Genomic DNA, 12,597 nt, shown 5'->3' on the forward strand with positions numbered 1-12,597 from the left:
TTGATGAAAACCGTACTAATTACGGGAAAACCGGAGTAGTTGGCAGGTATGCCAACTAAGGACATACACTATTTGATTTCCTATTATGCAGCTCATTTTTATTTGACACTTATTGACATATCTTGTGTGACATCATGCACAAAAGTGCACTTTATTTGTTTTAAACTATTGTAGTGGCGTTCTGTACAAAAAGTGCACTTTAATTGAGTGTTGTTTTCATATGTCATCTTAGTGACATCATGCACAAAAAAATAGCTTGTTTTTAAATGTCTCTGACAATCTTGCACTTTCTGTTTTGGAAATGACATGAATGCTTAATAACTGTTTTAAGGGGAACATTATCACCAGACCTATGTAAGCGTCAATATATACCTTGATGTTGCAGAAAAAAAGACCATATATTTTTTTAACCGATTTCCGAACTCTAATTGGGTGAATTTTGGCGAATTAAACGCCTTTCTAATATTCGCTCTCGGAGCGATGACGTCACAACGTTCAGCTAAATGTGTTGCTTTTCTGACATGGACTTGTTTCTTCAGCATTGTCCACATGTTTAAGTCAGGACTTTGGGAAGGCCATTCTAAAAACTTCATTCTAGCCTGATTTAGCCATTCCTTTACCACTTTTGACGTCATTGTCCTGTTGGAACACCCAACTGCGCCCAAGACCCAACCTCCGGGCTGATGATTTTAGCTTGTCCTGAAGAATTTGGAGGTAATCCTCATTTTTCATTGTCCCATTTACTGTCTGTAAAGCACCAGTTCCATTGGCAGCAAAACAGGCCCAGAGCATAATACTACCACCACCATGCAAAATTTTTGTTTCATCTGACCACAGAACTTTCCTCCAGAAGGTCTCATCTTTGTCCATGTGATGTCAGATGAAACAAAAATGGAGCTGTTTGGCCACAATACCCAGCAATATGTTCCAACAGGACAATGACCCCAAACACACGTCAAAAGTGGTAAAGGAATGACTAAATCAGGCTAGAATGAAGGTTTTAGAATGGCCTTCCCAAAGTCCTAACTTAAAGAGGAACATTATCACCAGACCTATGTAAGCGTCAATATATACCTTGATGTTGCAGAAAAAAGACCATATATTTTTTTAACCGATTTCCGAACTCTAAATGGGTGAATTTTGGCGAATTATACGCCTTTCATTGTGACGTCACATCGGGAAGCAATCCGCCATTTTCTCAAACACCGAGTCAAATCAGCTCTGTTATTTTCCGTTTTTTTCGACTGTTTTCCGTACCTTGGAGACATCATGCCTCGTCGGTGTGTTGTCGGAGGGTGTAACAACACCAACAGGGACGGATTCAAGTTGCACCAGTGGCCCAAAGATGCCAAAGTGGCAAGAAATTGGACGTTTGTTCCGCACACTTTACCGACGAAAGCTATGCTACGACAGAGATGGCAAGAATGTGTGGATATCCTGCGACACTCAAAGCAGATGCATTTCCAACCATAAAGTCAAAGAAATCTGCCGCCAGACCCCCATTGAATCTGCCGGAGTGTGTGAGCAATTCAGGGACAAAGGACCTCGCTAGCACGGCAAGCAATGGCGGCAGTTTGTTCCCGCAGACGAGCGAGCTAAACCCCCTGGATGTCTTGGCTCACACCGTCCCTTATGCCACCGAAGATGATCAAGAGAAGAATATCGACCCAGACATGAGGGTATGTCTACAGAATATATTAATTGATGAAAAATGGGCTGTCTGCACTCTCAAAGTGCATGTTGTTGCCAAATGTATTTCATATGCTGTAAACCTAGTTCATAGTTGTTAGTTTCCTTTAATGCCAAACAAACACATACCAATCGTTGGTTAGAAGGCGATCGCCGAATTGGTCCTCGCTTTCTCCCGTGTCGCTGGCTGTCGTGTCGTTTTCGTGGGTTTCGCTTGCATACGGTTCAAACCGATATGGCTCAATAGCTTCAGTTTCTTCTTCAATTTCGTTTTCGCTACCTGCCTCCACACTACAACCATCCGTTTCAATACATGCGTAATCTGTTGAATCGCTTAAGCCGCTGAAATCCGAGTCTGAATGCGAGCTAATGTCGCTATAGCTTGCTGTTCTATCCGCCATGTTTGTTTGTGTTGGCTTCACTATGTGACGTCACAGGAAAATGGACGGGTGGTTAAAATCAGGCACTTTGAAGCTTTTTTAGGGATAGTGCGTGATGGGTAAAATTTTGAAAAAAACTTCGATAAAAATATAATAAGCCACTGGGAACTGATTTTTAATGGTTTTAACAATTCTGAAATTGTGATAATGTTCCCCTTTAATAAATACACTTTTGCCAACCAAAAAGTTGAGAAGTCACAAAAGTGCCCCACCTTGTTGCACAGTCTATAAGGGGCCCGGAACCAAGAGGAAAAAAGCCCCATGAAAACGAGAGAAACATCAAGAACACAAAAAGAGGCTACACAAGAGGCGCCATCTTGGGAAGGAAACAAAATCAACCTCAACTGGTGGGCCCATGAATCACAACTTGAGTTTAAAACTTCAATCAATACCTAAAATATAGTAGTGATATCATTCAAAGAAAGGGTGTTTCCTCATTTGGCGTTCAAGTGAGAGGGAAGTATCCAGAACTATCCCTCATGGCATTGAATATGTCGTTGTAAGAGCGGCAACTGTTTTTATGAAGTTTAGCACTTTTTATTATGATTCTGTAACCGTCTGTGGCGTCGTCAAAACCAAACTGGCGAGAAAAGGCCACGACAAATGCAAACCACAACACGATTGCAAAAGCCACAAACGACACAACACAGTACCGTATTTTCCGCACTATGAGGCGCACCTAAAAACCTCCAATTTTGTCAAAAGCTGACAGTGCGCCTTATAATCCGGTGCGCCTTATATATGAACAAAGTTTTGAAATATGCAATTCATTGAAGGTGCGCCTTATAATCCGGTGCGCCTTATATATGAACAAAGTTTTGAAATATGCCATTCATTGAAGGTGCGCCTTATAATCCGGTACGCCTTATATATGGACCAATATTGAGCCACAACAGGTCTCGCAACTACGCGATGCATAACGTAACCCCAGCCTCTACTGTAGCTTCTATTCTATGCGCCTTATAATGCGGTGCGCCTTATATATGAACAAAGTATTAAAATAGGCCATTCATTGAAGGTGCGCCTTATAATCCGGTGCGCCTTATATATGAACAAAGTTTTGAAATATGCCATTCGTTGAAGGTGCGCCTTATAATCCGGTGCGCCTTATATATGAACAAAGTTTTGAAATATGCCATTCATTGAAGGTGCGCCTTATAATCCGGTGCGCCTTATATATGAACAAAGTTTTGAAATATGCCATTCATTGAAGGTGCGCCTTATAATCCGGTGCGCTTTATATATGGACCAATATTGAGCCACAACAGGTCTCGCAACTACGGGATGCATAACGTAACCCCAGCCTCTACTGTAGCTTCTATTCTATTCGCCTTATAATGCGGTGCGCCTTATATATGAACAAAGTATTAAAATAGGCCATTCATTGAAGGTGCGCCTTATAATCCGGTGCGCCTTATACATGAACAAAGTTTTGAAATATGCCATTCATTGAAGGTGCGCCTTATAATCCGGTGCGCCTTATATATGAACAAAGTTTTGAAATATGCCATTCATTGAAGGTGCGCCTTATAATCCGGTGCGCCTTATAGTGCGGAAAATACGGTAATATAAAGCCGCAACACAACTTTAAGCCACAAAGGACGCGACCGACGCAACGGATGTGCTTGCTTGAATGATAAAATGAGAGCAGAAAATGTTTCCTCCTGTTAATTCTAAAGTCTTGGTTGCACTTTATTCAAATAAGATGTGAATGCATTGAACATTATTTATTATTTACTTATAATATAGGAAACTTCACCTGCAGTGTCCAGTAACCAATATTTACTTCACAGTCACAGTGATTTGTTTTGCTAAAAAGTTACTAAAATGATTCAACTCACGGTCCCGTTTCGTATATAAATAATACCGTCCCTGAATTGTATCGGCAACCACAAATATCGAGTAGTTGGTAAAACGAATTGTTACACCCCTACAGTTTTGTTGAGACTACTCCTTGTTTTACAACGAACTGAAACTCCCATGAATTATTATTACTGGACAAAAAAAGAGAACTAGTTACATGCATTTCAAAAGAATATGTGCTGCTACAATGACTAAAGGCAACTTTGGTTCACTAACTTAACATCTTCCCACGGCAGTGCAGCAAAAGTGAAGTGAGACAGAAACTAGAGGGTTCCTGGCTCGAATCCAGCATCCACCATCCTTGTCACTGCCGTTGTGTCCTTGTGGAAGACACTTCACCACCCAGACTGGTGTCAAAGTAGCATAAATGTACATAATAACTTTGAATCACTAGAGACAAGCGCTATTTAAATATTAGGGCTGTAACGATTAATCGATATATTGATTTATATGCCCTAGATTCAACTCCATGGATCTGTGCTCGACAAGTTTGCCAAAGGTGTTGATCCAACATTGTTTAACCCTTGTGTAACGTTCATATTGTTGTTAGCATTTTGTGGCTTTTAATGCCTCACAACTGCAATGCTGAACAGATGTTTACCTTATCCCAATAAACATCTGTTCAGTATTCTAACACAAAAGTGTTTGATTGTGAGGCATTCAAAGCCACAAAATGCAACGGGTCCACCAGACCCACAAATGCTGGCTGAGTAACAACAATATGAACGTTGCACGGAAAATTTCTCTGCCAGTTTCTGCATCCCACAGGGATTCTTCTTTTGGGTTTCTGCACCTGCGGTTCCCACACAAGGTTGCAACATTGTTTGTCAACACTGTCTGCTCTCATTTTCTCGCACATTTGACCCTCTGATGCTCTGTGTAAGTCGCAGTTTTTTTCATAGTTTGGCCGGGGGTGCGACTTATACTCAGGAGCGACTTATGTGTGAAATGATTAACACATTACCGTAAAATATCAAATAATATTATTTAGCTCATTCACGTAAGAGACTAGACCAGGGGTCGGCAACCCGCGGCTCCGGAGCCGCATGCGGCTCTTTGATCACTCTGATGCGGCTCAGCAGCTTACTTGCTGAACCCCCCAATTTTCCCGTGAGACTTCCGGATTTCAGTGCCTCTCTCAGAAAATTCCCGGGATTAATATTACCGTATTTTCCGCACTATTAGCCGCACCTAAAAACCACAAATTTACTCAAAAGCTGACAGTGCGGCTTATAACCCGGTGCGCTTTATATATGGATTAATATTAAGATTCATTTTCATAAAGTTTCGGTCTCGCAACTACGGTAAACAGCCGCCATCTTTTTTCCCCGTAGAAGAGGAAGTGCTTCTTCTTCTACGCAAGCAACCGCCAAGGTAAGCACCCGCCCCCATAGAACAGGAAGCGCTTCTTCTTCTACTGTAAGCAACCACCCGCCCGCGTAGAAGAAGGAAAAAGCGCACGGATATTACGTTTCATTTCCTTTGTGTGTTTACATCTGTAAAGACCACAAAATGGCTCCTACTAAGCGACAGGTTTCCGGTTCATGAAAAGACGCAATCTCTCCATCCGCACACGGACTGCTATTTCACAGCAACTGCCTAAAGACTTTCAAGAAAAGCTGGCTACTTTCCGTGCATATTGTAAAAACAAGATAGCTGAAAAAAAGATCCGGCCAGAGAACATTATCAACATGGACGAGGTTCCACTGACTTTTGATATTCCTGTGAACCGCACTGTGGATACAACGGGAGCACGTACGGTGAATATTCGCACCACAGGGAATGAGAAGTCATCCTTCACTGTGGTTCTAGCTTGCCATGCTAATGGCCAGAAACTTCCACCCATGGTGATATTCAAAAGGAAGACCTTGCCAAAAGAGACCTTTCCAGCCGGCGTCATCATAAAAGCTAACTCGAAGGGATGGATGGATGAAGAAAAGATGAGCGAGTGGTTAAGGTAAGTTTACGCGAAGAGGCCGGGTGGCTTTTTTCACGCAGCTCCGTCCATGTTGATATACGACTCCATGCGCGCCCACATCACGCTGGTTTTAATATATTATTAAAGTTTGACTGACCTATCTGACTGTTTTTTTGACATTCCTTTAGCGCAGTTAGATGCGGCTTATAACACGGGGCGGCTTATAGGTGGACAAAGTTTTGAAATATGCCGTTCATTGAAGGCGCGGCTTATAACCCAGGGCGGCTTATGGTGCGGAAAATACGGTAACCGATTTTCACCCTTACAGCTATAATAAGGGCGTGCCATGATGGTACAACATTTGGCGCTCTCTACAATCTGTATTAACAGCGTGCCAGCCCAACACTTGTTATACAACATACATCTTCTGCTTGCACACGTACGTGACAGCAAGGCATACTTGGTCAACAGCCACACAGGTTACACTGACGGTGACCATATAAAACAACTTTAACACTCTTACTAATAATGCGCCACACTTTGAACCAAAACCAAACAAGAATGACAAACACATTTCGGGAGAACATCTGCACCTTAACACAACATAAACACAACAGGACAAATACCCAGAATCCCATGCAGCCCTGATTATACACCCCTGCTACCACCAAACCCCCCCCCCCCCCCCCCCCCGCCCCAAATTATGCGGCTCCCATTGTTTTCTATAATTTGCAAAACTGGTCAAAATGCCTCTTTGACTGGTAAAGGTTGCCGACCCCTGGACTAGACGTATAGGATTTCATGGGATTTAGTGATTAGGAGTGACAGATTGTTTGGTAAACGTATAGCATGTTCTATATAGTTATAGTTATTTGAATGACTCTTACCATAATATGTTACGTTAACATACCAGTTGGTTATTTATGCCTCATATAACGTACACTTATTCAGCCTGTTTATTTATTTTAAATTGCCTTTCAAATGTCTATTCTTGCTGTTGGCTTTTATCAAATACATTTCCCCTAAAAATGCGACTTATACTCCAGTGCGACTTATATACAAACCCCGTTTCCAAATGAGTTGGGAAATTGTGTTGGATGTAAATATAAACGGAATACAATGATTTGCAAATCATTTTCAACCCATATTCAGTTGAATATGCTACAAAGACAACATATTTGATGTTCAAACTCATAAACTTTATTTTTTTGGCAAATAATCATTAACTTTAGAATTTGATGCCAGCAACACGTGACAAAGAAGTTGGGAAAGGTGGCAATAAATACTGATAAAACACCCCACACATCCCACAGGTGAACAGGCAAAATGGGAACAGGTGGGTGCCATGATTGGGTATAAAAGTAGATTCCATGAAATGCTCAGTCATTCACAAACAAGGATGGGGCGAGGGTCACCACTTTGTCAACAAATGCGTAAGCAAATTGTTGAACAGTTTAAGAAAAACCTTTCTCAACCAGCTATTGCAAGGAATTTAGGGATTTCACCATCTACGGTTCGTAATATCATCAAAGGGTTCAGAGAATCTGGAGAAATCACTGCACGTAAGCAGCTAAGCCCGTGACCTTCGATCCCTCAGGCTGTACTGCATCAACAAGCGACATCAGTGTGTAAAGGATATCACCACATGGGCTCAGGATTACTTCAGAAACCCACTGTTAGTAACTACAGTTGGTCGCTACATCTGTAAGTGCAAGTTAAAACTCTCCTATGCAAGGCGAAAACCGTTTATCAACAACACCCAGAAACGCCGTCGGCTTCGCTGGGCCTGAGCTCATCTAAGATGGACTGATACAAAGTGGAAAAGTGTTCTGTGGTCTGACGAGTCCACATTTCAAATTGTTTTTGGAAACTGTGGACGTCGTGTCCTCTGGACCAAAGAGGAAAAGAACCATCCGGATTGTTATAGGCGCAAAGTTGAAAAGGCGGCATGTGTGATGGTATGGGGGTGTATTAGTGCCCAAGACATGGATAACTTATACATCTGTGAAGGCGCCATTAATGCTGAAAGGTACATACAGCTTTTGGAGAAACATATGTTGTCATCCAAGCAACGTTACCATGGACGCCCCTGCTTATTTCAGCAAGACAATGCCAAGCCACGTGTTACATCAACGTGGCTTCATAGTAAAAGAGTGCGGGTACTAGACTGGCCTGCCTGTAGTCCAGACCTGTCTCCCATTAAAATTTGTGTGGCGCATTATGAAGCCTAAAATACCACAACGGAGACCCCCGGACTGTTGAACAACTTAAGCTGTACATCAGTGATCCTCAACAGGCGGACCGCGGTCCATGTCCGGACCCAGCGACGTGTCCGTCCCGACCCAGCACAAATTATAGTAAAAAAAAAAAAAAAAAAAAAAAAAAAAAATTATTATTATAAATATAATTATTATAAAAAATATATAATAATTGTATTTATCTGTGAGTTATCGCTAGCGCAAGTCAACGTTCTTTGTTGTTTTTAGTCAAATATCTCCACGTTTCGTTTACACTTCTCGTCTCTCTCTCTCTCTCTCTCTCTCTCTCTCTCTCTCTCTCTCTCTCTCTCTCTCTCTCTCTCTCTCTCTGAGAGAGAAAGAGAGAGAGACGGAGTGAGAGCGAGAGAACGCCACTCTGATTGGCTAATTCCGGGGTATGGGTTGTCCTCTCTATCACAACGACGCGCTGATAGGCTGTTACCACCTGGGTCATACACATGTGCAGTGCACAGTGCATGGAACCTTTTGCTGCAGGCACACAGTTGTCTCGTATCGCTACTTCGCTAACTGTTCACTCGTCAGTCACTGAATGTGAATCAAATCACAATGGCATGCTCCAAGTTGGCTCAGGCTGGTAAAAGAAAGGTGGACAGGGAAAACCGACGTTTCAAGGAAGAATGGACAGAGCAATATGTTTTCATCCTACCTACTGCAAGTACCAGACCAATGTGTCTAATATGCAACAGTACTGTTGCTCTGGTGAAAAGTGAAAATCTGAAACGTCACTATCTGAAAGAGCACCGCGAATTTGAAGAGACATTTCCTCATGATTCAGAGCTAAGAAAAAAAGAAATCACAAGGCTGAAAAAGTCATATGAAACACCAAGCAAGATTTTTGTTAAATCTATCACACAACAACAAATAGCAACAGAGCAGTAACGTGTGGTGAGGTTGATGGCTGGTGAGGCACTGACTTCATCACAGTCAGATTTACAAACATATGAACCCTAAAGAGTATCTTATTCACCATTTGATTGGCAGCAGTTAACGGGTTATGTTTAAAAGCTCATACCAGCATTCTTCCCTGCTTGGCACTCAGCATCAAGGCTTGGAATTGGGGGTTAAATCACCAAAAATTATTCCCGGGCGCGGCGCCGCTGCTGCCCACTGCTCCCCTCACCTCCCAGGGGGTGATCAAGGGATGGGTCAAATGCAGAGGACACATTTTTTCAAAGTTCTTATTTATTTTTGTTTCAAAGAAAATATTTCATGTATTTTATTGGATATTTATTTTATTTTTGTTAATTTTAAGAAAATGTTAAACTACCTACCTCCTGCTACTATATAAGCTTGACCGATAATAAACGGACCCAGCCTGTTTCAAAAAAACATTTGTGGACCTTCAAGATTTGTACTTGAGGACCCCTGCTGTACATCAAGCAAGAATGGGAAAGAATTCCACCTGAGAAGCTTCAAAAATGTGTCTCCTCAGTTCCCAAACGTTTACTGAGTGTTGTTAAAAGGAAAGGCCATGTAACACAGTGGTGAACATGCCCTTTCCCAACTACTTTGGCACGTGTTGCAGCCATGAAATTCTAAGTTAATTATTATTTGCAAAAAAAATAATAAAGTTTATGAGTTTGAACATCAAATATGTTGTCTTTGTAGTGCATTCAATTGAATATGGGTTGAAAAGGATTTGCAAATCATTGTATTCCGTTTATATATACATCTAACACAATTTCCCAACTCATATGGAAACGGGGTTTGCATGTTTTTTTCCTTCTTTACTATGCATTTTCGGCCGAAAAATACAGTATTTGGCACGATTAGATGATAACGTTTACAAGATAGGGCCACATAGAATGAGGCGGCGGGCCGGATGTGGCCCCCGGGCCCTTGGCTTTGACACCTGTGCATTATAACAACATGTTACAGTAGGTGAACAGGTGAGTAATAAAGCATGCAAGTGGAGGTCGACCTCAACCTGCCAGGTAGTTTGTTTGCATCGTACCACGCATGCGCGCGATGAATTAATTGCAACTCACCTAGCAAAGTTAACCAGGTAAGTTGAGCGTGGTTAGCCACTGTTGGTAAACAATACTTTTACAGCGTCCCACGGCGTCTATTTACGAGATGCCGTGTGCGCTATTCGGCCCACGGTGTCATGTTGTCATGTTTTCAAGGCAGCGGGATGACATTCAATGCAAGCTAACTGCTAGCTAACGTTAGCATGACGGAGCTAGCGAGGAGTGCCTACCTGTGACCGCTGGCAGCCAAAGACGGTGTCACGCCGCCACGTATTCCGCGCGGAGTCGTGAGTCGTCCCCGCTTGGATAGAAATAAATAAATAAAAGAGTTGGAAGGCAGCGGGGGTGACGCTGCGCCGTCCGCCAGTCCAATAGCTTCAATGGCTGCGAGCGAGCGGCTCAACCAAACGTAACTCCCTAGCAACGGACCGCCCCCCGCGCCTTCCTATTGGTCGACGGCGGAGGCTCCGGAGGTGATGGACAGGTGAGTGAGCAACACGTCCCCATTATGTCACATGTTCTGCTTTGTGTGTGTCAAACACTGCTAAATCACTCCCAAATCATCTCATCTGTTGAATTAACATATTATATATTGTGTAATAATAAGTATTCAGTCGTATAAGGCAGTGGTCCCCAACCACCGGGCCGCGGATCGATTAGTACCGGGCTGCACAAGAATTATAAAAAAAATTTTTTTTTTATTAAATCAACATAAAAAACACAAGATACACTTACAATTAGTGCACCAACCCCAAAAAAAACTCCCTCCCCCATTTACACTCATTCACACAAAAGGGTTGTTTCTTTCTGTTATTAATATTGTGGTTCCTACATTATATATCAATATATATCAATACAGTCTGCAAGGGATACAGTCCGTAAGCACACAGGATTGTGCGTGCTGCTGCTCCACGCATACTTGCCAACCCTCCCGAATTTTCCGGGAGACTCCCGAAATTCAGCGCCTCTCCCGAAAACCCCCCTGGGACAAATATTCTCCCGAAAATCTCCCGATTTTCAGCCGGAGCTGGAGGCCACGCCCCCTCCAGCTCCATGCGGACCTGAGTGAGGACAGACTTTTTTTTATGACGGGAGGACAACAGGGTGACAAGAACTAAATCATCCAGACTAGAGATAAATTGTATTATTATGTTTATCTTACCTAAAAATAAATATATTTATTAATTAAAAAAAATTAAAAAAATACATTTTTACTATATTTTGCTAAAAACATCAAAATAACATCTGACTCCTTATTACATCCAGCCATATAATTATACATTAAAATAAACATATTTGAAATAATTAATTTTAAATTATCATAATAATTCATTTAAAATGACCATATTTAATTATTAAAATAATTGCTTGTTTATCAACAACTTTAGCATTTTATTCATTACATTTTGAAACTCTCAGAAGCCAAGTTATGTTACCGTATATTCCTTAAGATTTATTTATGCAAGTTTGAAGTATCAATTATTTAAACACAGTTTTGTTTGCATATTTTCAGGATGTAGATATATATATATATATATATATATATATATATATATATATATATATATACACACATATATATATATATATATATATATATATATATATATATATATATATATATATATATATATATATATATATATATATATATATGTATATATATATATATGTATATATATTAGAGATGCGCGGATAGGCAATTATTTCATCCGCAACCGCATCAGAAAGTCGTCAACCATCCGCCATCCACCCGATGTTACATTTGATCAGAACCGCACCCGCCCGCCATCCGCCCGCACCCGCCCGTTGTTATATATCTAATATAGACGATGCAAGGCATTAGTGAGGTTATAAAGCTTTTGCCTGTTAAAGAAAGGAGACTGATCCAATGCAGTACAGACATTCGCGTGCCACGCTGTCACGACCCAGACGCACACCAGTGCGCAATCATATGGGAGCCGCGCTGAGCGCACCTCCAAGCGCGTCTCGCTGCCGGCGACGCCCGGGTATGGGCCCGACGCTCCAGCGCCATCCATTTTCAGGGCTAGTTGATTCGGCAGGTGGGTTGTTACACACTCCTTAGCGGGTTCCGACGTCGATGGCCACCGTCCTGCTGTCTATATCAACCAGGGTGAGCCCCACCCCTTTCATGAGCGCACTGTGCGCGGAGTGACCCCTGTTACGAGCCCCCGGCAACAGGGGTGGCGGGCAGGTAAGCTGCGCGGGCGGAGCGCGCGGAGTGACCCCTGTTACGAGCCCCCGGCCACAGGGGGTGGCGGGCAGGTAAGCTGCTTACCTGCTGCGCGTGACGCCAGCCGCGGCGAAGGCGGACGAGGCGGGGTGTCGGTGCGGTGGGCGCGGTGGTGACCCTGGACGTGCGTTGGGCCCTTCTCGCGGATCGCCTCAGCTACGGCTCCCGGTGGGGCCCTCTCGGT

At 42.5% G+C, this 12,597-nt stretch overlaps 1 protein-coding gene across 5 annotated transcripts in view; it reads right to left on the reverse strand.

Annotated features, from left to right (window-relative positions):
* numb (NUMB endocytic adaptor protein) overlaps positions 1-10,582 on the reverse strand; it is a 195,699-nt gene extending 185,117 nt beyond the window's left edge. For all 5 annotated transcript variants that reach the window (XM_061987633.2, XM_061987634.2, XM_061987632.2 and 2 more), the window contains exon 1: positions 10,390-10,582. The gene's annotated coding sequence lies outside the window, so the exon portion shown is untranslated. The remainder of the gene's footprint in view (positions 1-10,389) is intronic.
* Positions 10,583-12,597: the final 2,015 nt, after the last annotated feature.

This window comes from Nerophis lumbriciformis, linkage group LG26 (genome assembly GCF_033978685.3).
Source record: "Nerophis lumbriciformis linkage group LG26, RoL_Nlum_v2.1, whole genome shotgun sequence".
In the NCBI taxonomy this organism is placed as follows: domain Eukaryota; kingdom Metazoa; phylum Chordata; class Actinopteri; order Syngnathiformes; family Syngnathidae; genus Nerophis; species Nerophis lumbriciformis.